Raw genomic sequence first — 24700 nt, forward strand, 5'->3', positions numbered from 1 at the left:
ATTTGTCTGCCATATTCACAGCAATCGAGGTGATCCAGGTTGAAAGAAAATCAATAAGATGTGTCCATTTATGCCTCACAAAGGAAGAAAGGTCTAAAGAACAGACATGGGACGTGATTCAAGCACTAGAGACTTAATAAGACTTCTACTTGTGTTTGAAGGGGATGGTAATTTATATTTTACTTTGAACTTTTTTTATGCTTCATAACTATTGGGATTCGGGCTGACATGGGAAGCAAGGAAAAGAAGGTTTGATGCTGTCTTAGAAGACCTAACCCATTTGGGAAGGCCATGCTCAAAAGTTCAAAAAATTTTGTTTTAGAAAAGATTAAAGAGACATCATATCATCGTACTGATTTATCGCTATTGATAAAACTGGTTTAAAGTATTTTGGATTGGGGTACAATAAAAAAAAGTCTTTCTTCGAGAACAGCTGCAAGTTTCTCATTACTGGCTGTCTTTTCTGTGTGTTTGATATAATTTTGCTTAGAAATAGAAGAGCAGCCATAATAGGTACCCTGGTGCCACTTGAAGCTTTGTCAGGGCAGCTCCCCAAAAGTGGTTGTTGTTCTGCTCGATGTCTGTCACGTTGGCCACCAGGGTCCTGCTGTCCCAAGGGTGTCCTCTGTCAGCCCTCAGCAAAAATACTCTCTGCTTTAGCCTATGTTGTTTTTTTCAAGCCAATCTTGTGGTGTACTTTTGCAAGTGAGATGTAAGCATGCTCTTATTCAGCAGGAATTAGGACCTGTGGGAGTTTCAGAAACAAAACCCAAAAATCTTAAAATAAACCAAGGCGGGCTGCAGGCGTTGGGTCTCGTTATTGCAATCTTTTTGTTTTGTTGTAAAAAGACAAAAGTGAAAGCAAGTGTTCCTACCAAAGGAGTAAATGGCCTCTAAAATTATGTCTCAGCAAGGTGTGGAATAAAAGCTTGATGATCTATGAGGTAGTGTGATTACAAGGTGGAAGAGGAAATATTCTTTCTTTTTCTGCTGTTCCAAATATCTTGGCTATGCATTCCCATCAAAATGAAGTCTGACACTGAATGGGCCCCCGATGGAAGATCTGAAGTGGGGATGGTGTATCCAAGGAAAAAGAATTCACATTTTGGAGTCTTGACTGTTCTTCCTCAGTAGCCCTTTAAGAAAGTTTCAATTATATGAGATAGTTCCAAGAAGAGAATTGTGCTTAGTGCATTACGTAGGATAAAGTTAAAGATGTAAAGAGGATAGAGACAGATTTAGAGCCATACTTTAAAGGTACGCAGAGGTTTATCATGACTAAAACTACCATTTTTTTCCAAATCAGCCCCTTTTCACTGAATCTTTGGCAGATTTTTTCAGTTTTATCCAACTCTGAGTCTTCTCTAAATAAATTGAAAAGTGAGTTTGACGGACTTTGAGACTATTAATGGATTTTTTTAAGGCTTAATTGGTATAAAACAAGATTTTAGTGAACACAGCCAAGTGTGCCCATTGCATCGTTAAATGAGCAAAGCTAGCATTTAACTGAGATAGTATCCTACCACTCTTTTCACTTTCAAGAACTGTACTTAAACGGGGTGAGATCAGAATATCAAAGCAGTCCATGTAATATGAAGTCACTTTTTTTTTTTCTTTTGAGGTTTCCTTCATATGTGTTTCTACACAGTGCTGCTCTGGAATGACCACTAATAAAAAAGTAATAAATAAATTGAGGCGTGAACAAAGCAATTGTGCAACAGTGAATGAAAACCTATGTGGGCCAGGATGCATTGCCTGAAAAGGAAATGTAAAAATAAATCCCAGCAAATTGGAAAGGGATTGCATGGAGCAGCTGACCAGCCCTACACACAGAAGCGAGATTTTGCAGTTTGCAGGCAGTCCTTTTGCCTTAGAGGATCTGAGGAGTGTTTTAGTATCTCATTTACATAACAAAGGTGGTACAAAATCAGCTTTGCATCCAGGGGACTACACAAGCCTGCGATGGGGAGAGGTGTTGAGAGCAAAGATTGCTCTCCGGGCCCCTGTGACAGCAGCCAGCAAAGGCTGTATCCCATGGAGGTGTTGTTGCATGGCTGCTTTGGGCTGGCAAGATGCTGTTCTCAGATGCCTGTTGCCTCTTTGGCTTACACCAAACAAATGTAAATAGCTGTTCTGCTTCTTCAGAAAGTCCCACCAGACAGAACCTAGTTTCTTGGCACCTTGTCCTGCTCTGCCTTTCATTTCCCAGGGGATGAAGTGGATTCTTCTGATACAAAGCCCCAGTGACAGTAAGTGGGAGCCGAGGTTATTTCCATTGAGGGGTTTCTGTGCAGCCCTTTCCGGAGCTCTTGGCAAAAGTGTTGTAGGTTTGCTGGACCACCCTTGCTTACTGTGCTGCTTTTCATTCTTCCTGCTGCAGCTGGCCTTGATTTCCACACAGGAAACTCTTTGTAAAGAAGAGCCAACTTGTGGTGTAAATAAGTAACTGAAGAAACTGATGATTCGGGGTCTGCAAATTGTGTATTTCTGTGAGCTGTTAACAGGTAGACAAAATCTCAACAGTCCTACCTGTGAGACATGCAGACGTTTTTATCTGAATGTACCCCTGGGAGGAGAGAATGACTCTTGAAGTGGCATTAGAGGGAAAGAAAGGGGAGAGCTACCACCATTTCAGCATTAATGGTAGAAGCTGGGAATCTGGAATAGTTCTATGAACAGATTTAAGTGTATCATTGGTTCTGGGTATTTCATTTTTTGTTAATAATATTGAAAGGAAGGAAACAGCAGTACTTTGAAAGGACAAAGAGATCTGTGCTACAGCGAGGTTCAGGCTGGTGCTTTAGTTGGAAATGGAAAAGCCCTTTCCTTTAACTGTGCACATCCCCTATAAAGAGCCAGCCAGCAGCGGTCTTGGCTCTCAGGGATTGCACTGCATTTGCTGCCAAATGTCTCTCCTTCCGAAAAGTTTACCAGAGGGAACGGGAAAGGTAGGACAATATCACTCTTGTAGCACCTCCAGGTGAGCTGCCAGCCCTGGCTGAGCACATCCTGTCTGTAAGGATGCAAGGTGTCTTCAGCTGCCCCTGAGCAGATGCTCCAAATGTCTTTAAAGAATCAGATATTTTGGTGCAATGCAGGGTTTGCCACGCTGAGGCCCTGCTCCACAGACAGAGCTCCCCACTGCCACTACCAATGCAAAAAGGAAACATAGAAACATATTCAAAAAAGCATGCACAGAAGGAAAAGCAGGTTCATTCCTTGCCCAGGTATCCTCAGCTTCCATTGAAAGCTGGCTTCAGCTCCCTGCAGGAAAACCTTGTAGTGTATGCACCCTGGAAGGCAGTTGTAGGACTATGTCTTGATGGTGATCTGTGGTGGTTTAGTTCGTTCTGAGGAAAAATTCTGAAGAAAAATGCACTGCTTGGGTTTCATTGCTGTATTTCTTGACTTGGTGCAGCATTTTTTCCCAAAAGTTGTAAAAAAACTTTGCTGGATAATGATGAATGGGAGATATTAAAAAAAATAAATAAATAAAATCCCAGGCCCCAAAGCCCCCAAACTTGAAGTAAGTGAGCTCAGTTCTCCTTCACAGAGGAACTGTGAGAATTATTCTTCTTTATTAAAAAGAAATTCTCATTGGAATGCAAATTTTGATTTTGATTATCTGTCACGGCCTTCTTTGAAGTTTTACAGACAAAAATAAATATCTCCATAACAGAGAGGATTATAGTAGTCTTGTTTAGAATCATCTGACTAAGAGTGACATCTAATCTCAGAATATATAAGGTTTTGAGGCCACAGAGACTTTGAAAGAGCTTGACTCTCTTATGTTTTGTAAATTTTCTATAAATGGTTTAATAAGGTTTTTAGTTCAGCCCCCAAAAAACAAGAGCTAAAACATTTCCATCAACCATATTGTTGAAGAAATATAAAAGAGACATAATTCAATTTAAATAAAGCTGTAGCTAGGTTATATCATCCTTATCTCAGTAAAAAGTATTTTCTTTCACAATCCCAAATAAATAAATAAATATCTGTGACGCGGCTTTGAAGGCTTCGCTTGGATAAATCAGGTTTTGGCAGCTCTGTAATTCATGAAACAATACCTCCAGCTCCACCGGAATGGGAGTGGGATGTTTCAAGCTTTATGATTCTCTTCAATTCTGGAGCGTTAATGGGGCTATTTGTAAAGAAAGAAATATAATGAGTTATCACAGAACACAGCAAGGACTCTAGAAAGGGGCAGCCTCCCATCCATCACCCATTCTAGCGTATTCACAAAAGAACAGGGCGAGAAATCTTGTGAGGACGATGGGGAATTTTGCTTTTACTCTAACCTGACTTTCACAAATTGTGATGGGCCTGGAACATTATTTTCTTTACAAAATGACCCCAACCCGATCCTAAATTCAAAGTGTGAGAGTGTGTGACACAGGTTTTTTTTCTACCTTCCTCTACTTTATGCTTTGAGAAGACATTTTCTTAATTAAGATTTATTTATGAAAATAAAAGCATTATATTATTTTTATCTGATATAGTGGCTAATTCAGGATGCTGACATTGCCATATTTCTGTGGCACCTTGTGGTAGGGCTATTAGTAAAGTTACCTGTCATTTCCCTTCTCTTGTCCTCTCTTTTGGAAGTTTATTACTAAGCCTTGAAAAGTTCTTATGGGTTCACACTGCCAAATGAGTTAGGAACTTGAGAGCAATTTTATTTTGAACCTTTTTAAACAAAAGGCAAACCTATACTGAGCTGTGATTGTGGGATTTTTTTTTTTTTAATTTTAAGTGACAGAACCAAAATCTTATCTGGTATGTGCTGTGATGTATCTGCAGTCCTGTCCTCTCTCATCACTCTCAGAATCCCTAATGAACCCAAAGGAGGTTTTGAGTGAATATGGTTTTTAAGAAGGACTGAAGGTTTTGCCCCAAAGATAATGAGATAATTAATGTATTTCATAGTGTAGTTCAGAGACGGTGAACAGCTCGGAGTAATGAAATGAAACACGCATACCAAAACAAAGGGCACAGCAGGAAATAGTCTGAAGTACATGATAATCAATTTTCACATTATAAGCTTTTACATCTCTCCTTCCATATATCCCATTATAACAGGGCCTGTTGCTTATTAAAAAGGAAATTGAGATGTCACTAACTGTGGAAGAGCAGATCCTCAGGCAGTAGAAATCAGTCTACTGCACTGAAGTCAGCCATGCCTACTGTGGATCTGACTCAGGATCCTTTTGGTGTGATAAATCAGTTTTAATCTGCAATCTAGAAGTTTCACTCTTAAAACTTTGTGTTTTGAAGGTCGGAAGACTAAGGGAGGATTTTTTGAATTTTATAATGTACATGTTCTTACTAACAGCAGAATGTTTAGGTAGAGCAGAAAGAGTGTCCCACCTTCTTGTGATGCTCAGGGAGTGATGCTGGAGTGGGACCCCTCCAGGGGACCTTATTTGCATACTCCACACTCCCCTTCCCATAGGAACAGTTCCTTCAGTAGTGTATTTCCAGAGCCTAGGAGTGTCTGGGTTGGTACCATCTGGCAGACATTGGCAAGGGAAAAAAGACCTTATAGTTCTCTCAGCTTGCCTGTGGGAGAAGTTGTCTGTTACATACAAGGAGGTACATGAGGGAGATATTGTTTTTGCAGCTGAAGTGTTTTTCCCATCTGAGCATGGTAAAAACTTGTGAATTTCTTGCAGAGTCCAATGTCCTAAATATATGCACTAAGCCCTTTATAGAAGATGTAGCTCAGAGACTTTTACTGCAGTATCTCTGTGTGAGATTCTCCGAGCTGATGCCCCTTGTTCCTGCCTCAGTAGCTTCTCCTCAGGTTAAACTAGGAAGCAGAGGGAGGCATTAAACCACTTACAGCAATGCGAAGGGGTCCTGAAGAGTTTCAACATTTCAATAAGGTGCATCTGAGATGCGACCCTGTGCAGTGGGATCTGGATTGTCTTGTTCTAACCTTGCTTGGTTGTCCTCCCAGGATTCGCACCAACTTTGTCCTTCCTTTTCTGTCATGCAACAGGCACAGCCAAACCATTGTAAAACTCCTCCTGTGACTCCAGTGCCTGTAGGACAGTGTTGAGGCTTTTGCAGCCCAGGGTGTGATTAGGTGGCATGCTCATTGATCTCCTGTCTCACTGAATTCCTGCAGATCTACAATCCTGACCGGTATATTTCTCAGTGATGAGTCCCTTGTGTTTTCCAATGAGGGAATTATTTTGAAACCTGGGTTTTATGGGATTATGCCCTCTTACAGTACACAGGTATATCAAGCCATACATGACAAATGGCTCATGTGCTTTGACTCGTTAGCTATCCCCTTAACAATAATGAAAATAGTCTCAGCTGGTGTTCATCAGGTTCATGGCTTCATGGAAGTAAGGGAAATGCACACATGGACTAAAAGGTTACGGCAAAGTATTGAGCATGCTGCGTCATTTTGAGACAGAAATTTCACCATGTGCCGTGAGACCAAAAGTGTGATAAAAACCAGTGGGAAACACTTGGTTTCACAGCACCGTGAAGCAGGACTTGAGGCCCTGTGCTCTCTGGTGGTCTGTAGAGTTGCTGACAATAAAGTGCTCTGGATGATTCTGTGTTTGGAACTCTGCAGAAGGATATGACCTGTCTTCCATGGACAGCAAGGCCTGCTGCTCAGGATGGGTGGGATGACCTAAACTGACTCTTCCTCCTTCAGAGCAGCAGCATGAGAACTTATCTCCCTTCTTGCTAGTGCTAAAAGGCTACAGTTTACAAAACTGAGAAACTGTGCAGGTTCTGAGCCTGTAGAGTATTGTACTCCATGTAGCTCATAGCTACTAGTCTTCATGCAGTAGACTTTTATTTTTCCTTCAGGACAAAGAACATGGAGTTGCTAGTGGCAATCATCAAATTATTTACTGTCCATCTTTCCCTTCACAACTAAACAATGCATGCTGGAGGATTTTTGCAGTTTTGCTGCTGCTACCATACTCAGTATAACCAGCTAAGAGCAAATTAAATTATTATAGGGGCTTTCTTGTCCACAGCGTCTCACTGACCATATTCCCGATCAAGGCGGGAAGGATCTAGTCTTGTTACAGCATTGAAAGGGACTCAGAACAATTGTGATCCTCTACAGGCTCCTCTTCAGGATCCTCTCCTGTGTCAGGGAAAATGGGGGTGGCCCTGGTTGGCAGCAACCAGACTTTTAGAGGTAAAGTTATAAAACGTCCAAAACATTTCTGTCTGCTGTGGCAGAAAAGTGAGGCCATATGCTGAGCCACCTGGTTGTACAGAGAAGCTGCTTGTAAAGCCCCATGGCCAATGAAAGGAGATTGTTCAGGTGGCTTTGAGAAGGAGGCAGGCAGGATTGCTTTATACATTATACATTTCTCAGGCAGAGGAAGCCTATTAAGCCTACTGAAGAGAAAGTTCCAAGTCGAAGTTTTATCAGTCACTTGTGTGTGTGTGTGTGTATAGTGCAACTTCTCCCCCTGCCCCTTGCCTTGGGAGAAGAAGTTTTTCTCCTTTTGCAAGTTTTAAGGTACTTTCAGGGCCATAGAGAAAAACCTTGTGGGATAAGAAATGTAGACATTAAATGTAGAGAATATTCCACTTCCTTTGATTTATGGGGACTAAAATGTAACTTCTGGCTGCAGCCAACATTTTGAGGCAATTGCACAGTACAGAGGGGAATAAGAAAGTGCTCTATCTCTTTGCTCAAATGCTGAGGGATTGAAGCTTCTTAGAGATGCTGTGTAGGAGTTGAGTCTAAATCGTTTGGGTTTTTTCCTTTCAGACTTTGATTGTCAGGGTTTTGGATCTGGCCTCCGTTGCAGCCCTTATGTTGTCTCTGCAGAGATCACAGAAACGCTCCCAAAGCCTACTCGAACAACCCTTTGGGGAATGTCCTGCTGTTTGGTGTTTTCCAAACAATGCACAGCGACTGAAATGTCTTCTTTTTCCCAGTTCCTTGTAATGTGCCTCTGTCCCCTCCTACAGTGTAATAGATGACACGGATGAGCGTGTTTGAAGTGGTGTTTTAGATAAGGTGCGGGTGGGTCACTGAACTCTGGGTTTAGGCAAAGAATAACCCTCATAGTTGGAGGCTGGGCATTGCTTTGGTTTGTTAGGGACCAGGTGAGTCCTGACACACAACAGGCTCAAACACAGCTCCACATCAAGGCCTTGCCGCCACCTGAAATCTCAATTCATGATCTAGACAAGCAGCACTTAATAAGTCTCATATATTTAGTCTGGGGCGGATTTCATCCTGGTCACCTGTGTGTGCTCGTTCCTTGCCCTTAACTGCTCCTCAAAGGGGCAAAAACTACTCAGAAGCACCTCTCAGGCTAAACAAATGCAGCTGTTTCTCCCCTGCTCTTGGAGCATTCGCCCCTGTCTTGTATGTGTACACACAGAGAGATCACATAATAATCAGTGAGAATGCTGTGGTGCAACCAGAAAGCAGAACTAGGAAATGCTTTTTGGTTATGTGGAGGCAAAGAGAGGAAGGAGGAACAATGCATGGAGCAGGTTCCAGAGACATGGACAGTTTGCACTGTTCAAGGAGTGATCAATTTGTTCTTCCTGTGGCAGCAAAGGCTGCATCTTGCAGTCTGGGGAGAAGTGGTGGTACCTACCACTCAGCCTTCAGAGGAAGGAGGTCAGCTAGAAAAAGCCTACTCAGGGTGCAGGAGGGAAAAAATCCATCTGTCTGAGTAGCCTTAATAGGGTCTGGGGACCTGCCACTCTGACAGACTAATTCTTGGCACAGGGCTGGTGTTGCCAAGAGCTCCGTTTTCCTTCTGTCTATTGTTGCCAGGAGGATAGAGGGGAGATAAGGGCCGAGCAGGGCTCTGTGTTAATGGTCCTTCCCTAGCGTCTTTCAGTTTAGCTTTCACTGACTGAGGCCCCCAAAGTACTTAGCATGAGGAAAGTTTTCAAAAGCATGAGTAATTTGGGAGATTAAAAGGCATTTTCAAAAGTGTCGACTTTTCAAAGTGCCTAATTTCCAGGGACTTTCAATGAGGTTTGGGAATCTTAAATCATCTGGTTGCTTCGGTGAATAGCACTGTTGATTGCAGTGCAAGGCATCATCAGCTGGTATCCTGCTTGTGTCAGAGGTCAGTGCTCAGTGACTCTGAGGAGGGGGAACAAATCCCCGGGGCTGAGCAATCCAGGGAGTTCCGTCTGCCCCTACCCGGAGGTGGCTCTGAGAGCACGGAGTTCTTCTGAGTTTCTGGGCTAATTGCACGGGGATACTGTGGGAGGAGTTCACTTGGGCTCCTTTTCAAACTGTGTTTTCATCAGATTTTAGTGACAAGTACTGGATCAAATTTTGCTCTGTCCAGTTTGCCACCTTTTTTCCCTTTTCTTATTTTGTTGCATATCACTCACTGTTGTCTTCTGTTTTGTGGCAGGAGGCTCTCCATATCTATGAATTTTTATTAGCATACAGAGATATAATTTAATGTATGAAAACTCTTGGTGTAACAATCATAGGTTTCCTGTGCTTACCTTTGGTCTTGGAAAGGGTCATCTGAAGGACTAACTCAAACCCCGTGCTGAACTGTAGGCTCACAGAGGGAGAGATGCTCATGTTTAGGAGTAAGAAGGGCTCAGCATTTGCATTTGGATGCATGTCTTAGGGCTTCAGAGCTCTTTAGACTCCCAAGTGGAGACACTTCGAAGTTCAAAGCAGTGTGATTTTTGGCAGGTTTTTTCCCTAAGACTTCTTCAGGGCATGAAATATTCTGCCCTCAGTGCATGTACATAACTCTCATTGGCCTTAAAAGAAGTTACATGCCTACATCAAAGGAAGGATTTACCCCATAATGATTCATCGTGAGCCCGACAGGCAAACACAACAGTGGAGAGCTCACAAGCCAAAGCTCCTGAGCTACGGGGATGGCAGAGTTCAGATCTCTGCCAATCAATTGTTGCTCTGATTTTCGGCAGTTTTTAATTTTTTAAATTGTTTTAGTGGGAATCAAACCACGTCTTACCCATCTGGTCGAAGAAATGGTAGGGCTCAAGCAGAGGAGGTATCCCCTTTAACATCTTATGTGGGACTAAACCAGGGTCAAATTAAATTGTGGTGCTTTTTTGCCTGGAAAGTGCATCTCCCTATTTTTGGTGCTACACTGGAGACACAGAGTCACAATATTTTAAAGCAAATTAGAAAAATACCTTTTTATTAAATGTGATTGCAGAAAGTCCTGGGAAGGAATGTGTTAATGACTGGTGATTGAATGTAGTGGTTTGCAAGCTCTAAGCAGCTTTAGTGTCTCCTACCACAGCCCTGATTTAAAATTCATAAATGCTAATCCTCCATAATTTACGGTTTAAAAAGCAGCCCCACTCACAGGCCCTGTGGCTACAGCTCTGTCAGAGTAATTATGCCGCCAAGCTGAAATTGGACTACTAACTGAGATATTAAACAGGGTAGGAAATCCTCTTCCCTGGCAGCCTACCCAATTATTCCAAATAAGCAAACAGATTAGTGAGTAATTTTCCAGTTAAATCTGGTGATTGGTGCCAGAATTGTATGTTAAATATTCAGAAGTAAATAGATTAAAGATGAAATGTCCCCTTTTCTCAAGCTTAATTTAGTGTGTATATTAAAACTTTTTAGGGGGGAAAAAAAATCTCCATTGAAGTGCAATACATTTGCTTTGAAAACAGAACCTTTCCTGGCTTGTTTGCACTTGGGGCAGTGCGTTCATTAGCTGGGGCACGTTTGTGCCGAGGGAACCTTGTGCCACATTAGCCACAGTATCACTCCTGCTGTTCCTTTATCCCTCACCTTGGAGGAGCCCTCCTGGGTGGCAGCACTGTGAGACTGAACACGGCTCTGCTGGGGACAACTGGGACACATTCCCAGCAGGGCACCGGGATACAGGGTGCTGCCCATCCCTGTCGGCAGGACAGAAAGGGATTTGTAGGGATCAACAGTAAATGTGGGCATTTCTCATTTATTCTGAGTCTGTTTCTAAATTCAGCTTGAATTTCCCCTCTGATCTGCCCAGGTTGACTTTTTTTACCTTTCCAAACACTCCTCAGAATACAGTGTTTGGCTGGGACACGAAGTAGAGGGAAGGTGGGGGCAAAAGGAAGGAAAATGTGGACTGAATGCCCAACACATACAACTCCTATATACACAGGCAAAAGAGGCAGATGAGGATGTGGGGCATCTCAGCTGGAGCAGCCCAGGAACACAGGCAGTAGGTCTGTCCCTCTGCTGTTCTCACACCACAGGTAACCCCAAGGAGCTGACTCGCCGTAACTGGAGAGTCAGGCAGCCTTCAGCAGCTGAAGGGAGCTGCTCTGGAGGAGCTGAGCTGACACCTGAACCTCTCCAGAAAGTGGCTGTGGCTTGTGGCATCTCTCAGGAAGCAGGACTAGCACCTCTCTCCAGAAGGGCTGGCATGGTAGCTGCTGCACAGCCCCCAGACTGGTTGTTTGCTGCAGGCAGACCCTGGGAAGGCCAGGTGGGGCACACTGCATTTTAGGGCTCCCACATTCTTTCTCAAAGTGAGTCTGCAGGAAACATTTTTGCATTCGTGGATTAAAGCAAGGACTTGAATTGCTTGAAACATGTATGTACATTTCAATATGCAAGAGCACCAAAGGGAAGGAAGCTGCATTTGAGCTACTGGAATTGTTTTAGCACCTGGTGGAATTTGCTTTGAAGTTGCTTCAAGGATCTCAAACACCATGAACAATGTTTTGTGCCATTTCTAGCGGGTTTTCTTTCCAGTTGCTAAAAGCTTGTTGTGCTGAGGAAGCGAACAGTCCTCTTAGTTGGCAAGTGAAGTGGAAGGAGCAGCACCTGCTTATCAAGAGATTGAGGTACACTAGTCTCGGGGTCAAAGAACTTCAGACCCTCAGTGTTAGTTTTGACTTGGTCTCCTGAGCAGGGGAGGAGACCAGTTCATTCTTAGGTCTGAGTTAAATATATTCAGTGTTTTAAGTCCTAATACATTCTCTAGAGTGAGAAATGTGGAGTTTTTGTGAACTTGCCAGCATTGACTGCCATGCAGTACCGGAGGTGCACAATCTCCATTCTTCCTGGCAAGTTCCAGGGTTTGGTAATGGGACTGCGTCCCTAAGTAGAATAACTTGTTCACAAAAAAGCCAGCAGTTAGGCTTGACAGGGGATTTAGATCAGCCCCCTCTCATACCTGGGCACAGTGAGCTGAAGGAGGCAGAAATTTCCTAGCCATTGGCCCACAGATTTGCTTTTCCACTGGGAAGTGCAAAAGCTGTGAGTAGGTAATGCTGAACACATGCCTAGAAAGGATTAGCTGAACTCCTGCACATCCCAGAGGCTTTTCCTTCTGCTGCATCCTCCCTGGAGAGGCTTTTTCACCTCAGCCCTCTGCTGGAATGTGCCTTAAAGGCATAATCAAGCTCATAAAAATTAAGTGGTATGCAATCGTCAAAACAAAAGGACCCTAACTAAATTTTATTCAAAAAATTCTCTAGAATCAATCCATTTGTGTTTTTATTAGTGTCAGAACTCACAGTATAGTTTCCCTTTCTGTGTTTCACGGGGCTGTAGGGGCTTTTGTTGAGGTTTGGGCTTTTTCCACACCACTACACACAACGACATTTTGGCTTTGAATTGAGCAGAGTTAAGTCAAAACTACAATTTATTTTTTTTTTGGCTTGTGAACATCCTTTGGATCAAATCTAAAGGCTTACCTGTTCAAAGCTCGAATAGACTGATGAATGTGAAGGGATCCACGATGAGGAGACAGCCCTGTGAATGGCAGGTAGTCAGTTACATTACACTAGTTTTCTAACGATGTACAATTTCTACCTTCTGATCAGCTCACTCAGTAGTGCTGACGACGTGTTTTCTTGATTATTCTTACACTAATGGTAACAAAATGGGAGAATTTGTGGCATCCTGTCTGCACAGATCTTTTCCACACACTCTCACTGCCAGAATGCTGATGGCTCATGCGCTGCACATTTCAGGCCTTCCCTGTGCTGAGGGAGAGTCATGAGTTTTGTTGCTTCAAAGTACTCCAAATGTCAGTGCGCTCCAAGTATCTCATGTCTCCTTTCTGCTGCCCTGTCCCTCTAACCCAGGGATTTTACAGTTTTTCTGAGAGAAGTCACTTGCAGGATGCCATTCTCAGGCAGGTTTATCAGTTGGGTCCTTCTTAGCAGAAGCCACTTGAGTCTCCTGCACAGTAAAACAAAATGTTTTCAGTTGGTTCCTGATTCTTTAAAAGTCTTCTCTGGATGTATAATATTTTCAACTTGCCTGTTAGATCTTTGTGGTCAGCCTGGTTTTATGTACATTTGGTTAATTGTTCTAAGGTTGTGCAAGGCCATCACATGGGAGCTACAATGTAAGTGAATGTGAAGGAAAGAGCTGGACACAAAATTTGACATGATTGAATAGGTCAAGTATCTATTCACCAACTGTAGTTTATATTCCTGCCTCTGTGAGTGGCACTTCCTGAAGACTCTGAGCAGTCTGGGTTCTTCTTACTGTTTTTTTTTCCCATTTCATTCACCCACCATTTAGTGAGTGAAGAATTTATTATTAATCCATGGTTTTGTTTACTCTTGATTCCCAGAAGTTTGGTGGCTGTAACCAGCGAATCCTCTGCAGTAAAAACACTGATATTTGTGTCCTTAGAGTTGCCTACATACATTCCTTTTTAAAAAATCTAAAATCTTTCTCGTATGCTTCCTCAATGATATCGTGGTACAGTGAGTTCCAAAGGTTAATTACATGTTTTCCTAAAAGCTACTTCACTAACAGGGTCCTCAGGATGAGGGTTGCTGACCCTTTTAAGCCAGTGAACTAAAGCAAACAACAAAACAACCCACTGAGGCTGTTAGCTTGTGGGTGGTTTTTTGCCTTTCTTGGTTCCTTTTCATCAGGACAACCTTCCTGAATGAAGCTTCCCCTCAAGAAGGTGACCAGACAGTCTCTGCTGGCATCATGGAAACAGAGATTAAGGCAATGCTTTCTTTTCATCCTTGATTATCCTAAGTGTCAGTATTTTGGTTTTGAGAAGAGGTTGTGCCACGATCAGCTTTCCCCGCTGCTGGGAGCCCCTCTGGCTCTCCCCTGGAGAGGTCTGTACAGCCCTGCCCTGGGTGGGCTCAGCTGAGGTTCAGGAGTGACTGGGGTCATGCCTTAACTCCACGTGGCCATTAGTCCACAAATGCATTCCCTCTTTCCTGGGTTTTAAAGGTTTCTAAATGTGAATGGAAGTAGGAATCATTTTGGAAACTTGGATTAGAATGCCATGAAAAAGAATGATGAGCATGTAATTTAATCTGTGTTTGTAGCATTTAATCTTAAAACCCTGCTGTCTTATGTATTTTATGTATCTCTTTCCCCAAAGAAAGCAGATAAGGGCATCCAGTGCTTCAGCAGCTCTTGCCAGTGATAGTGAACCTGAAATGGAACCCGTGGTTGTAAATAAAATGCAGGTGGTCAGGACACACTCTTGTTAGCTAAGGTGTGCCAGTGGCACTATGAGGATTTTAAGGGAGCCTTCAGGAGGTGAGATAGGCAAGGGTTTCCAGTCTCTCTGGTGACATTTCCTGGATGCAAGGACAGCTCAGACCTTGTGGCACGTGTGGTGCGAGCAAGAGTGCAAATCTTGCACTTTTACACTGGTTCTGTGGTTACACTGGTTTCTGTGGAGAAAGAGGCTTCTGGAACAGCTTTTCTGAACAAGTGGCGAGTCTCAGCCAGGCTTTCTTTCTAACGTACTGATGTAAAAGATCATTCAAGAGGTGAACTGATGTTTGTCACACTGAAGAGACCAGCTTCATATTTCTCTTTGACATAGTCCTCTGGAGCACTATTGTATCCAAAGGCTGATGAGGACAGGTTCCAGGCTCATGTATCTCCCATTTAAGACATCCCACTGTCCACCCAGGAAAAGAAACCAACTGGTAGTTCTCAATTGCCACATAAAATTTATAAGGAGAGATGATATCTCTTAAATAACTGTGTCTCAGACCATTTAGGGCACTACAGACTTCAATCAGTGCCTCGAAATGTATCTATAAGCAAATAGAGCCAGGAGTGTTTTGTGCTATTAGGCCACTTCAGCAAATCACTTAAGCATTACTTAACACATGCTAAGTCTACTGCACCCAAGGCAAATTCTGGATATGATAAACTCTTTGTCCATAAAACGTTCCCCTCTGGATAATGCAGCACCACTTTATGGCTAAGGGTGATTGTGTGTCTGTCTGTCTCAATGGGAAAAAAACCTGGTGGTAGAGCTGTTGTGCTGTACCTGTATTGTTTGTATGACTGGTCTGCTAAGTGCATAAATCTTAAACGATAGAATTTTATAATATACAGTATAACAATTGGCAAGTGTTGTACATTTATTTTCACAAGTGAGGGAGTGACCCATAACTCACATCCATCACAGTCTATGAAAGCACAGCTCACTGTAGTATAGCAAGCAAGGAAATCATTCATACATGGGATGTTATTCACTTCAACCTTTCCCCTTTTCTGAATGCAGTCAGGATCTATATGTCTACTGCTGCATGCTCTGTGTGCTGGCATAGATGTATGATGGCATCACAGAAACTGGAAGGGGAAGAAATGAGATAGGAACAGAAAGGGGTGTGGGCAAATGTTGTCTGAGCTGATAGAAATTTAAGTGGTCAGGCTTGTCAAGGAGAAGGAAAACTGCAGGGCTGGAGAGTGACTGAGATTAGAAGTGACTTTTGGAGAAATGGGAGCTGAGATAATGCCTTGCAGTTCAAAACACATGGGTGACGGCACAGGGTGGGCATGGGAGAACTGGAAATTAAAACAGTACATAAAACGGAAATATATTTGATCCAAGGACAACAAAATATGTATCATCCTTTCAATTCTGGTCCGGTTCCCCTATCGTTATTCCCAGATTTAATGCTGTACTTTTCAACAGGACCTGTATCCTATAGCAATTTCTGTGAAAAATCCCCTTCACAAAATGACCAGAGAAGCTGAAGAGAAGCATTAATATTGGGACTTCATCAGTTCTTGGCACCTACCTGCTTTTACCGGGCTTGCATACCCACTATGCACTCTGCAGAAAGTCTGTCTTTTCCTCTGGGCTGTGGGAATGGTAAAATTAGTTTTAATTAGTTGTACACTGACCACACCAAGCTACCTACAGAGGCTGTGGTCTGACATTTCTTTGCTAGAAACAGTGCACAACAAGATGAGATCTGTCCCAAATTTCTGAACAAGCGGGAGAGGCAAAGGAGAAAGAATGGTTATTTCCCATGTGGAATGATTTCACGAGTTTGCCAAGGGACATAGAGGAATCATATGTTAGAAGGAAGAAATGTCTTTGGATTTCCCAACCCCCAATTTAGCAGCATAGCTGTAAGATATGCTTCCTTTGCACTTCCATCCAGTTGTAGCAGGGTTGCCATTCCATGGTTTATACTTGGATAGATGGTTTGGGAGATCCCCTGGGAGATGGAGGGAAAAGAAGGCTGCAAGTTCAGGCAGCTTAAGTAGGAGAGAAAAAGTTTCTTGGTAGACAAGCTGAGAGCTGCTTTTAAGAGTAATCATTCTGCAACTTCTGATAGGGCTTAGTTCTGTGTTTCACTCTCCACTCAGGTCCTAGCCTGTGGCACATGTTACAGGTAATAACCCAGCACAGCTTAGGCACAAGGGATCTCGTGTGCCACACAGTAGGAGCAGGGGGAGCCCAGATATTCCTGACCTTGATGCTGAGGCAATTTTTTTTCTCAGGACCGACTTCCTTTGCAGTGACTGTAACCCTTTTGTCATCTGCACCATGCTCCCCTTTGTCATTGCACTGCTGGACTCACATCCTTGAACTTAGAGCACAAAAACCCCTCTGGTTTTTTTAACTGATGGTTTGTTTGTTTTTCCTCTTTGGTCGATGCTGGGATCAGTGATGTCAACTTGTTCTATTTGCTTTGACAGGAAAATGTTTTCAGAGTTCATTAGGATGGCATCAATTCTAACATTTGGCACACAAACATTTGATGACCTTCATGTGGGGGAAGAAATATGTAGGCAAAACTTCCATTAGTTTGAAAAAACACTTCCACTCCACACCATTCCAATTCTTGAACCACAGCTTCAACCAGAAGTTTTGTGCAGTCCTTGTTTGTGATCTGCCAGTGGGCTCCAAACATGGAGACTGGAACTGTTTGGAACCACTTCATGGGAAGTCTGGACTGAGGCTGCAGTTGGATACAGCTCTGCACTCACTTGTAAGGCGGGTGCTGCCAGCAGCCAGGCTCCTTAGTTCTGTTAGGCTCAGCTGGTAGGGTCAGTCCAATGTAAAGGCAGCGGCATCCTACACCTCCAAATGCACAACTTCCCTAATGCTTTCCTGATAGTTCCCCTCAGCAAGATGATTTCATTTGGCCACTCTGGGCTCATTTTCAGCAATTACAGGGCTCATTAAAAGAGCTGGACTGACTGGCATTGCAGCAGCTGAACTCTGGGCTTATCCACAGAAAAGGAATAGCAGGTGTTGGCTCTTCCCTCCTCAGGGCCACCTGCCCTGTGCTAATAGAGCCTCTGAGTGGTAGGGAAGGAAAATGCTCCTGCCTTCCCATGGCCTCTAACCGTCAGGGGCCAAGTAACAGCCGGAACTTTTGCTGTTTTGCTTTTGCTACTTTTAGAAGAAACCGCTTCAAAAGTAGCTGGCCTGAGTCCACCAAATTATTCTCACTGACCACCACTAGAGTTGCTGGCAGCCTCTGGTTGCTGTCAGCCAATGGGTTCAGCAAGGAACAGGTAGGAAGTGAGAGCCCATTTTTTGGCCATAATTTGTCCTTTGAGCCTTCCCTCTGCCTTAGAGCTGTGTAAGTCCTGCCAAACAGCTCTGATTTTCCTAGTGCCTGTCTCAGCCCTTTCCTCTGACCTATCTTAGCTCTTATTTGCTTTTTTCTTAAGGATTCACTGTGTCTTTATGTTTTTCTCTCATATCCTGTAATCAAGTGAAAGGTGTCTCTGTGGACAGAGGGGATTTGTACTCAGCCTTTGTTTGCTCTTTCTTGACAGTGCTGCCTGCTGCAGAAAAGCCAAATGCTGCCCATATGTTGCTGTGCTCCCCTAAATTACGGGGGGTGAACATTTATGGCTGTTCTCACTGTTGCTTTCTCCATACTTTTCTAAATGATACGTTTTCACGAGCAATTACTGAGACAGGCAGTCAGGACTGGTTTTTGAGGTATGCCTCTTAGTGGCCTACACATAAAAATAGGAGAGAGGAGGAGGAGGATGGCAGAGGCTTAATACCATGCCTTGCTTAAGAGAATGTCCTTCAGGTGAGCAGAACCCTGCACCTTGTAAAAGTATGACTTTAATTTTGCCTTTCAAATATGAACTAAGCAGGGCTGTCAACACATACTGTGTTCTCCCTTGTCAAACCATTTCACTTAGTCTGTCAGCTGTAAACAGCTTAAGAGGCATGTCATTCCAGCATTATTATAGCACTTTTAGATTTGGTTTTAGATTGGCTCGGTATCTGCTCCTGCAAAAGGTGTAGATACAGAGATGACATGGGTTATTTATTGTGTTACTGCAAAATGCTGCTTGCTGTTTTGTGGTAAGCGCTGAGTAACTCCCTTTCAAATAATGGGCACTGCGGAGTAATAATCCTGTAGTGCCATGGAAATACCATTGCTATACTTTGTCACATCACTAGTGTCAGTGGAGCAGAGTGCTTTCTTCACTGAGGGTGTCTGTGCCCTTGCACTTCATTTGAAGTTTCTTTTTTCTTTTTTTTTTTTTTTCTTTTCCCCAGGAGATCAGGGGAGCAGAATTAAGACATGTGGAGAAAGAACTCTGATCAACAGACTCTGTTACTTTTGTTTTTTTCAAAAAGTTGCTTTACATATTCAAATAAACAGTGTTTAAGCTGTTGATGACAGCTTAACTACTTCATCCCAGAACGTTTTGACAAGTGATTTTCAGCGTTTTGGTTTCTCAGGATTTTGATAACCCCCAAAAAGCATGAACTGAATTTATATGTCACATGTTTAATTTATTTGAGATGCATGTATTATGTTGCAAAAGCAATAAGGAGGGAGTTAAAGGGACAGGGCTATCCACTCCATATTTATGATCATCAGCTTCTTCGCCGTGTCATTACAAGAGAAAAAATGTTCAAAGACACGGACTATGCAAAGCACTCCAACTTTTTTTGCCTACCTGTCTGGATTGTGATTTATACAAATTGTTGGTGCAATTTCCCTGTGACTCTGCTGAAATCTACAGAACTGAACCCGTTCGCCCTGCAGGGAGCCTGAGCTCCTTCCCTCGTACCTGGCTGCTGCCGTGTGCGTGCTGTACCCGTGCTTTTGGCTCCCTGGCACAATGGGGATTTAATGTCACCTGGGTTCTGAGCAACAGGGAAGGACAAAGGTAGATGTCTTCTCCCCAGAAATGCTTGATTTTCTGTCGGCATAGATTCCATAGTATTGTCATCAGAAATAACACACAAATGTGAGAACTGATCTTCACTTTAATACCAAACTGGAGTGCAGACCGAATGTTTAAAGCAAAGTTTGTTTCATCTCTGTTTTGGGAATTAGGTGTTGTCCAGTTTTGGGTTGCTTCTTTTTCTCTGCCTACACTGAAGCAGAAAAAAGATGGGATACACCCTTGTAGCTTCCTGGACTCTTAGACAAGAAGTAGGGGAAAACACAGGGAGAAAATTGCTTTTGTAAAGCTCCTAGGCTGCATAATATATTTTGCTGAAAAAAAGGTTCATATTTCAACATCATACCTCAAAATCTTTTGAATATTACCCAGTATTTTTTTATTGGTACTTCTGTCCTGAGTGCATAATAGAACTAGAATCACTGAAATTTAGAATTAGAATATTAGAATTTATCATATTAAAAATATTGAAAAATCCTCCTTTAACCTTTTCAGCACTCAGGATGTTGCTGTCCTTTTTCCACATCAGAATGCCACTTATTTTTTAAACAAGTTGTTTCCATCAGAACTAGGCAGCATATGTCCTTAATAAAGTAGAAGGAGCTATTTTGTTTTACTAATTCTTACGTCAATTTAAAACATATCAGTATAAATTCTTATTTTATAGTAATGCTGTATAGGTACTTAGGAAACCCCATGCATTATAAATACAATTTGACACTTAGTATTTCCCACAGTTGATTTTTTTTTCTCCTAAATAAGTGGTATTTTGAGTATTTTTCACAAAAAATGCCCCCCCCAAAGAAAAAGAAAAAAAAAAAATCCAAAATCCCAAACCCAAAAAATTGTAGAGGTTTCATCTAATTGTGAAGTTTTGCTTTTTAAGTATTAAAATGCCCTCCAAACTGAAAATCCTAATTTCAGTTGATCAAAGTGCTGATGATGGAGATCATAGGTGGCTTTTCAGACATTCCGGGGTCAGAGACCCTGGCCAGACGGTCAGTTGTGATTTGCTTAATGCAGCCTTAGTTGCTGCAACTTTCTTCTGACACTGGACATGTAGCAATCTTTCTGATAATTTGGGAGTTTTAGCAAGTATTTAGTATCTGACTAAATTGTCTTTAATTTGGCTGGTTACAGTGTTATGTGCATCCTGCTGCTTTGGGGAGGTGGAAGACAGGAGCAGGCACCTTGTGTTTGATTTCCCCCTAATGGAGAGGGGGAAAGGGAGGAGACCTGGCAGCTCTTGACAGTGAGAGGGAGATGGAGTTGCCTGTGTAAGGAAAAAAATAGCCTCTTCTGCAGGAATGAGGGGCTAAGAAGACAAAAAATAAGCATTTTCAATATATTAAAAACAGAATTATCTGCCAAAAGGGCAAGATAATTATCCTAATGTGATTTTTGACCAAGATAAATTTCACATTATTTTATAAACTGGGTAACAATTTGAATCTTATGCAAAACCTAGAAATAAATCTAAGAAATATGATAATGTAATAAAATTGAAATTATTAGCAGTCCAAGTGGCATACTTGAGGCAGTAAAACCTTTTAAGTTCCAGTAGAAAATAGGCTAGTAAACCTGGAGTAAGTTACTCCACTGTAATCACTTGATAAATAGCTACAATGTTTGGAAGAATTGATAGTGTCATTACAGCAACATCCCTTTTTATAAACAGCCTGGTGCTGATTTGATTCTAATTGCTGCCAGAGGAGCAGTATCAAAGTAGTGCTGCTCCAGCAGTGTAACCTGTGGGGTGAGCAGGAGCTGAAATGAACTGCCTGAAAACGAAGGTATTTCAAAGGCACAGATTCTAATTCTGGGAGTGATAGAGGAGGGCTGAGTAAATTCGGTGCTGGGAGAAACTACAGAGGAAATGCTTAACGAAGAGAAAGCATGAAGTAGACAAAACAGGCACAAAATGAGTGCACAAAATAATGGGAAAACAGTGGGAAAAGCTGAGAGGTTTGAACATGAACGTGTTTTTGATTTCTCATCACAAAGAATTCTGCTGGGCCAGTGTGGCCCTACTACCAAACTGCAGCTCTGGTCTCCCTGGTTTCAGGCACCAAAGACATAATTTTTAAGACATTCTTAATAATCACAGCATCTTTTCATAGTTGTGGGCACTGTGTTCACCTTTTGCCCATGAATGTACCAAAAAAAAATTGAGATTGCTTTAGCAAAAATGCATCTTGAGCAATTCTCTGGTTTTGCACAGCAAATCCTGGATTTTGCCATTCTTGAGTATGGAGTAGGTACCAGCATTGTACTGATGGCTGCTATGATGGTTGAGGGCAATAAATTTACATTTGTGTGGAAAAAAACCTAGAACACATGCTTCTAGGCTGGGTCTTCTTCCAAAAACCAACAAGAAGTTGTCTTATTTTGGGACTGGTAGGAAGAAAAGCAGGGCTCCATAAGGAGAGAAGAGGAGGAACATGTTTAATAGATCTGTCATGTTAGCAACAAACCCCAGAATAAACAGAAATGCAAAGGGGAAACGTATTTATCTTTTTAAACAAATCATGTGATAAGCTTCTCCCATAGATTGGGGACTAAGTGAAATATGTAAAATGGCTTATTGAAGAAAAAATTGCTTCAAGTGGGACTGAATGGCTCAAGAGATTAGCGATGGGATAATAGCTTTTCTCCATTTAAGTGGTAGACCAGTTCAAATCAATTCCAGGTCTCTAGAGACTGGAAGGTGTTGCTATCCTGTGACTCCTCTGCAGTTATTTGAAATGATTCTTTGGTCTCAATTCCACCCTTAGTTGCCAGAAAATTATCCCCAACCCAATCAGCACTGAATTGCTTTGAGCTAACTGCTGTATCCTCCCCCTAAAGATGCACAGCCCTCAAGGCTGTGTGTGGGAATGGCAGCTGTTTTATTTAGCACCACGTTGCTGGTCAGAAATATTTTGTCTCCCGTGGAACAGACAGATTGCACTAAAGAAGAGACAACTTGGAATACGATGCAATATAAAATCATCCTTTAAATAAATGCCATGGTTTGTTGGTTTAATGTGGATTTCTTGGGAGGACAGGGCTACTTTTGGACACTTCCAGCTGCACCTCACTTGTACCCAGAACCTGCTCATTTGCCTGCAGGCTGTGTCACGACTTCCCCCTACATCCATGTAAATCACAGAGAAGGGCCACAACTTGGAAAACAGCTATTGGTCACAAGGAGCAACTGGAAAATTCAAACTGGCGGCGTGCCCTCCAGGTTTTTTTTGAGGCGTCTATGTAATGTGTGAAGCTGGACCAGTGAAGTGATGTTAGGGACGTGCCAATGTGTGGCAGCTCGGAATCTTGCCTATCAGTTTCATTCGGAAATATTATAACAACTAAAATAGCAGACATTGATTATTCTGCCTAATGCAAAGATTAAGCAAACAAGTAAGAAGCAATTCTCACCCAGATGAGGATGATTTGGATCTTTTAGGGGCTCTAACAGTAGGTCTAGAGCTAGTGAACCACAGCAGAATTCTTATTATTCAGTGTACCAAGGAAAAAAGAAAACTGGGGTTATTAGAGAAGAATCTCAGCAGTTTTGTGTGTATAACTGGTGGAAAAAACAAACAGGATATTATGACGACGTAAAGGAGTTGGAGAATTTAAATCACATGGTTATTGGTCACATTTTCTATAAAACTGGTGCAATACAGAATCACTTACAGGAGAAATTTTATTTTTGCCTTAACCCAGACAGCTCTAGGTTTAAGAACGCTTATCAGGGTGGAAGGCTAAAGGGGTTAAGGAAATAAGGCATGACAGAGGTGACCTATGGGAACTTTCATTATTATATGGAGCCTTGATGAGTGAAATGAGAGGAATTGCTCTCCATCATGAAAGGCTGAAATGTCGAGGGAGCAATTGCAAATTAATCTATTAAGAATAAGTAGGAGGCTGAACAGTGTGACTCAAAAGGATGGAAATATATGGAATAAACTGCAGTGTAAAATCACAATGATTTCTAGACTCAATCTTAAAGACATCCATCTATGATTTTTACAATGAAACAGGGATTTCTATATGTGTGTATATGAGAGGCAAAGTTTAAGCAGATTAAATTGGTCTCTTTCTTTTCAGGTACTCCCAATATCTGCAATGACCAGGCCGGAATGAGAAGTTGTGTTCTGATTTGTGTGGCTTTAACCAGAACAATGTGTCAGGAATTTTTCTGAGTTTTTTTTTTCCAAGACATACAAATAAAATGCCTCACAGGCAGTTTTCTGTGTGGTGGTTTTCCCATTTTGCTGTGACATTTTGAACCTGAATTTAGTGTTTGTAAAAGGTACTATGTGATGACATTGTGTAACTGAAAGCCTCTTTTTATTGACAGGTCATGAACACTCAAGGCTGGAGAAATTTCTCTGTGTCAGACTGCAGAGGCACACCCCCCACAGCCTGAAGGAATGAACTTCCAGGAGGAAAAATGGTAAGTCCATGTCAGTCAGTCCAATCTTATGTTAAATGTCACTGCCCTGGTTATTTTTAAAGAGCTCATATCCCAAGGATGTGGAGAGAGGCATGAAAAGTTACCCAGCTTGCCAGGACCATGCAGGTTATTTTCTCTGTTTCCCAGCTGCGGTTACAACTTTCTGAAGTGTTAATGCTTTGTCTTGTGGCTAGAATGAAGCTTGACCTCGATTACCAAGGGTATTTTGGCGGAGCTGATCCAGCAGGATGTCCCCAGCCTCCCTTATGGTCCTTGGCAGGTGAGGTTCTGTTTGCTCAGTGCCTGTCCCTGATGCCAATCTTTGGGCCTCAATGTTAATCCTTTCACAAAGCTCATGTAGTTTCAGACTTCTACCTTTCCCGGCTTATTATAGCCCAGGAAGATGAGATGTGACTATGCTGAGATACAACCCCCAGTGATGGCACTTTATAATACTGTATAACTGGAGGATTGCTATTGTAGGCAGAGAAAAAGGCAATAAAGCAGCATTGATATCCTGCCTGCCCTCTTACAGGAGTTATTGAATCAAACCTACCAGAACTGCCAGACAAACAATTTGCAGCTGCAGTCTGAAGCCTGACAATGACACAGAATCAAAAAGAAATAGTTGGAGTGCATGGGCTTGTGAACTCCTCTGCGACCCACCACAGCAGGCTCCCTAGGATTGTTCTCCTCTTTCTGGTCCTTTGCCTGCACAATTTCTTCTCTTTCCCTCCCTTTTCCTCTCTCCCATTTTCTCTCCTACATCTTGCCATTTTCAGCTTTTCACACCTTTTCCTCTTCTTTCTCTCTCTCATTGCCTCACTTATTTCCTTCTGTTGTCTCTTTCTTGTTTTTACTTTGTG

General features: G+C 42.3%; 1 long non-coding RNA gene across 1 annotated transcript in view; it reads left to right on the forward strand.

Moving 5' to 3' along the window:
• LOC136291715 (uncharacterized) overlaps positions 1-24325 on the forward strand; it is a 164212-nt gene extending 139887 nt beyond the window's left edge. Inside the window, exons 3-4 of the long non-coding RNA XR_010721675.1 lie at positions 23739-23834; positions 24029-24325. This is a non-coding gene — a long non-coding RNA (uncharacterized lncRNA). The remainder of the gene's footprint in view (positions 1-23738; positions 23835-24028) is intronic.
• Positions 24326-24700: the final 375 nt, after the last annotated feature.

This window comes from Chamaea fasciata, unplaced genomic scaffold (genome assembly GCF_029207755.1).
Source record: "Chamaea fasciata isolate MVZ Bird 193981 ecotype frontalis unplaced genomic scaffold, bChaFas1.0.hap1 SCAF_7, whole genome shotgun sequence".
NCBI classification, from domain to species: Eukaryota; Metazoa; Chordata; class Aves; order Passeriformes; family Sylviidae; genus Chamaea; species Chamaea fasciata.